The sequence below is a fragment of the Chenopodium album genome, chromosome 16, assembly GCF_948465745.1.
Source record: "Chenopodium album chromosome 16, dcCheAlbu1.1, whole genome shotgun sequence".
NCBI classification, from domain to species: domain Eukaryota; kingdom Viridiplantae; phylum Streptophyta; class Magnoliopsida; order Caryophyllales; family Amaranthaceae; genus Chenopodium; species Chenopodium album.
In genome coordinates this window covers 13,773,885-13,779,475 of record NC_137849.1, presented here as the reverse complement: position 1 = coordinate 13,779,475, position 5,591 = coordinate 13,773,885, and the positions used below count along the sequence as shown (strand labels likewise).

Below are 5,591 nucleotides of genomic sequence, written 5' to 3'. Positions count from 1 at the left end.
AATTGTTGGAAATTTTCTCCGAACCAATCTCATGGTACCTAAAATCAAGAAAACAAATAAAAAGAAAGAGAAATAAGAAAAATCTCAAGGATAAAAGAAATATAGAAAAATGTAAAATCAAAAGGAAAAGGTTAGAAAACCGGGTTGCCTCCCGGGTAGCGCTTGTTTAACGTCATAGCTCGACGTCCTCCACCAATTAAGGTGGTTGCCGGATAAGCAATGAGTGAACAAGGCCAACAAAAGAACCGTCGAAATACTTCTTGAGACGATGGCCATTGACCTTAAATGGAGAAGAAGAATCCATCATTGAGACCTCTACAACACCACTTGGAAAAACATTCTTGACCTATTAGGGATCGCTCCATCTTGACATGAGCTTTCCGGGAAACAACTTCATTTTTGAATTGTAGAGAAGAACCTTATCGCCAACACAAAAATCTTTCTTCTCAATAAGCTTGTCATGTGTTTCCTTAGAACGAGCTTTATACACACTAGCACAATCATAAGCATCAAACCGAAGCTCCTTTAACTCATGAAGATCTAACCACCTTTTCTCCCCCGCACTTGCCAAGTCAAAGTTTATCTTCTTGATTGCCCACAAAGCACGGTGTTCAATTTCAACCGGGAGATGGCATGACTTGCCTTAGACTAGGCGGTATGAAGTGGTACCTATGGGGGTCTTAAAAGCCGTTCGATAGGCCCAAAGAGCATCATCCAACTTATCCGACCAATCCTTTCGATTTCTCGCAACCGTCTTTTCAAGAATAAGTTTGATTTGACGATTAGAGACTTCCACTTGACCGCTCGATTGAGGATGATATGGGAGGCCGAATCTTTGATGGACCTCATGCTTTCTCAACATCTTTTGAAAGGCATGGTGAATAAAATGAGAACCGTTGTTGCTTATCATCGCCTTGGAAACCCCAAATCTTGGAAAGATTATCTTCTTAGACAACTTCATAACCACCTTGTGGTCATTAGTTGGGGAGGCAATGGCCTCAACCCACTTAGACACGTAATCGACCCCCACAAGAATATATTGATTTCCGAAAGATGAGGGGAATGGTCCCATAAAATCAATACCCCACACATCACACACTTGCAACTCAAGTATGGGTTGCTGAGGCATTTCATTTCTCTTGGAGATGTTCCCAACTCTTTGACATCGGTCACATGTCTTGACAAAGCCCCATGAATCCTTAAAGAGATGTGGCCACCATAATCCGCATTGAAGGACCTTAGTGGCGGTCTTAGAGACACCCATATGGCCCCCGCTTGGATCCAAATGGCACATTTTCAAGACACTAGGCACTTCTTCGTTTGGCACACAACGTCTAAGTAAACCATCGACCCCACGTTTGTATAAGATGGGATCATCCCACACATAATGCCTTGCCTCTCTCTTGAGCTTCTTTCTTTGATTCTTAGAAAAGGAAGGAGGAAACTCCCCACATGCGAGAAAGTTAACTAAATCAGCAAACCATGGGAGTTCCCTTGCTTCAATAGCATACAAGAAATCATCAAGCATTCTATCCTCAATTGGAGGACCATCATCTTGAATTTGAAAATCTTCCAAACGAGAAAGATGATCCGCCACAACATTTTTCGCTCCTCTTTTATCCCTGATCTCAATGTCAAAGGTTTGGAGCTCAAGAACCCACCGAATCAACCTTGGCTTGGACTCTTTCTTGGCAAAAAGATACTTGAGAGCCGCATGATCCGTGAAGACAATGGTTTTGGAACCCAATAGATAACAACGGAACTTCTCAAAAGCATGAACTATAGCAAAAAATTCCTTCTCCGTTGTAGTGTAATTCTGTTGAGCTCCATTTAGAGTCTTGGACATATAATAGATCACATGAAGTTTCTTGTCCACTCTTTGACCCAAGACACCTCCTATTGCCGAATCGCTTGCATCACACATCAAATCAAATGGTAAATCCCATCTTGGAGCTTGAACAATAGGAGTAGAGATTAGAGCTTTCTTCAACTTATTGAATGCCTCCAAACACTTATCATCAAACACAAAACCGGCATCTTTTTAAAGAAGATCATTAAGAGGCTTTGAAATGAGCGAGAAATCCTTGATGAATCTTCTATAAAACCCGGCATGCCCTAAGAAAGATCTCACTCCCTTTACGTTCACCGGAGGTGGAAGCTTTTCAATGACTTCAATTTTAGCTTTATCCACCTCTATCCCCTTATGAGAGATCTTGTGGCCAAGGACTATGCCTTCCTCCACCATGAAGTGACATTTTTCTCAATTCAAGACCAAGTTCACCTTCTCACACCTTGCAAGACATTTTTCAAGGTTTTCAAGGCATGCCTGAAATGAAACACCTCTTACGGAGAAGTTGTTCATAAAAACCTCCATCTCCTCTTCCAACATATCTCCAAATATACTCATCATGCATCTTTGAAATGTCGCGGGAGCATTGCAAAGGCCGAATGGCATTATCCTATAAGCAAATGTACCATATGGACAAGTGAAGGTTGTTTTCTCTTGGTCATCCGGGTGGATAGGGATTTGGAAAAATCCCGAATAACCATCAAGAAAACAATAGAACTTGTGCCTTGTTAGTCTTTCAAGCATTTGATCAATAAAAGGAAGGGGGAAATGATCTTTCTTTGTTGATGTGTTTAGACGTCTATAGTCTATACACATCCTCCATCCCGTGACCGTCCTCGTCGGAATGAGCTCACCTTTCTCATTCTTAACGAAGGTCATACCTCCTTTCTTTGGGACAACGTGAACGGGAGAAACCCACCTAGAACTAGAAATGGGGAATATGATTCCCGCATCCAAAAGTTTAGTGATCTCCTTTTTCACTACCTCTCCCATTTGGGGGTGTAGCTTTTGTTGCCTCTCAATAGAAGGTAAAGCACCCTCCTCAAGAGTTATGTGATGTGTACATAAATCGAGGCTTATACCTTTGAGGTCATCAATGGTATAACCCAAAGCACTTCGGTGCTTTTTCAAAACACCACACAACTTTTGAGCTTGATGCTCACTCAAAGAAGAGCTAACAATCACGGGAAAAGTGGAGTTGGGTCCCAAAAATTCATACCTAAGGTGTGATGGAAGAGGTTTGAGCTCAACCATTGGAGCACCTTTACCTTCCTTCGATGTTGCCACTTGCAAAGCTTCTTGGCTAGAAATGCTCAAACACATTTGCTCTTCAACATCCTCAAAGCTTCCATTGAGCAAATCTTTATACAAACCCATCTCCTTGTTTGGAGTACCTATCTTCTCCTTATTCAACAAAACATTCTCAAGAGCATCGTTAGAAGTGAGCAATTGCTCATGCATAGAAGACACAACATGATCGAGAGAATCAATTAACATACAATTTTCTAAAGAAGAACTTGGATACTTCATGCTATCATTCAAATCAAATTCTATCACTTCATCCCGTACTTTGAGCGAAATTTTAGCACTTTTCACATCTATCAAAGCACCCGAAGTAGCAAGGAATTGTCTCCCTAGAATGATGGGGATATTAGCATCTTCATCCATCTCAAGCACAACAAAATCCACCGGAATACCAAATTTCCCGACCCTTAAAGGAACATCCTCTACCTTACCCTTAGGGAACTTAATTGACCTATCGGCCAATTGCAAAGTGACGTTAGTAGGTAAGAATTCTCCTAGCTCAAGTCTTTGGTACACCGAGTATGGCATAAGGATAACACTAGCTCCTAGGTCACACAAGGCATTCTCAATTTGCATTTTATAAATGGCACAAGGGATAGAAAAGTTTCCGGGGTCTTTTAGCTTAGGTGGCATCTTGTTCATTATGATAGCACTACAGTTCTCGGTCAAGTTCACCGTCTCTACACCATCACATGTCCTCCTACCACTCAAAATGTCTTTGAGGAATTTTGCGTAGTTGGGCATTTGGGTGACAACTTCGGTAAATGGTAGAGTAAGGTGAAGTTGCTTAAGCATGTCTATGAATCTTCCAAATTGTTCATCTAACTTGTGTCTCATGAATTTTTATGAATAAGGAAGCTTGGGTTTCACAATCTCTTTCTCCACTCTCACCTCAATAGGCTTCTCAATCTCAACCTCACTCAAAGATGCACCATCTCTCTCATCTTCAACAAAAGCCCCTTTTGTGCCCTCTTTAGTCTCACTCATCCTAGGAAAACTCTCCTCAAGAATCTTACCACTCCTTGTGACAATAGCATTAACCGGTCTCTTAGGATCTAGGCCTTGGGAAGGTAAAGAAGAAGGACTAGCATGGTCTTTCAAAGCATTAGCAAGTTGAGAAATTTGATTTTCAAGCATCTTATTATGAGTCATCATTTCATTAAATTTCTTATCACTTACGGTCATGTAAGTGTTCAACTTTGTTTGATTTTCAATGATTTCTTCCTAATTTGTTCTATGTGAAGAAGAAGAGGATTGAACATAGGAATTATCATTTTGGGCGTTGGAGCAAATCCGGGTGGAGGGCCTCTTTGAGCATTGTTTTGAAAATTGCCTCTACCTTGATTGTTCCAATTACCCCTACTTTGATTTTGACCATAACCTTGATTATGGTTACCACTACCTTGATTATGATTCCCATAACCTTGGTTTGGATTACCATAATTTTGGTTTTGATTTTGGCTACTATAACCTTGATTGTTATAGTTACCTCGAGAACCTTGGTTCCCTTGGTTATAGTGTCAAAATTGCCATGATTGTTGTAATTCCTATTCCAATGACCTCTTTGATTCTCAAACCTAGAATCATGATTATTTGACACATAGTTCACATGCTCATTCACATTTCCATCTTGATCATCACAAACATCCATACATGCATGAGGGCAACTAGAAACATCATGCTCATACGACCCACAATCATCACAAAACAAGCATCCACTAGGCATGTTACTAGAAGAAGGAAGGGGTTGAGAATTAGAAGACATACCTCTCCCCTTAGTTTGGGAGGGAAGACTTGAAACTTAGTAGGTAGCACTTTCCAACTTTTCCTTGATAACGGACATCTCCTTCCCCAAGTTTGTCATTTGAGAGGATAGATTGTTGATTGCATTTAGATGATCAACCGATTACACCGAAGAGCTACTCTTGCTAGTTGACTCTCTTTCTCCATCTTGCCAATCTCTATAATACCTCACTACGTCCTCAATTATGTCCACCACTTCCTCTTCCGTTTTGTTCATGATAGGACCTCCGGCTCCTCCATCTAAACATGATTTTCCTTAAGGGATAAGGCCTCCATAGAAGATTTGAATGATTTGATAGGTTGGAATTTCGTGATGAGGACATTCTCTTTGATACTCCTTGTATCTCTCCCATGCTTCATAGAGGCTCTCATTTGGCTTTTGCTTGAAACCTTGAATTAAAGCTCTAGCCTCCGTCGTTTTCTTTTGAGGATAGAAATGGGATAGAAATTCCTTGGTGACCTCGTCCCATGTCCTTAGAGAATTTGGCTTAACCTCCTTGTCTAGCCATTCCAAGGCACGACCTATGAGAGAAAAGGGAAAGAGCTTGAGGCGGATGAATTCTTGGGAAATTCCGTTCACCTTGATAGTATTGCAATACTTCTCGAACTCCTTGAGATTGTTTAGTGGGCTTTC

The 5,591-nt window shown here is 40.9% G+C and overlaps 1 non-coding gene across 1 annotated transcript; it reads left to right on the top strand.

Annotated features, from left to right (window-relative positions):
* The first annotated feature begins 5,262 nt into the window (after positions 1–5,262).
* Positions 5,263–5,368, top strand: LOC145586995 (small nucleolar RNA R71). Its single transcript, XR_014101063.1, has one exon. It is a non-coding gene; the product is annotated as a small nucleolar RNA R71 (small nucleolar RNA).
* Positions 5,369–5,591: the final 223 nt, after the last annotated feature.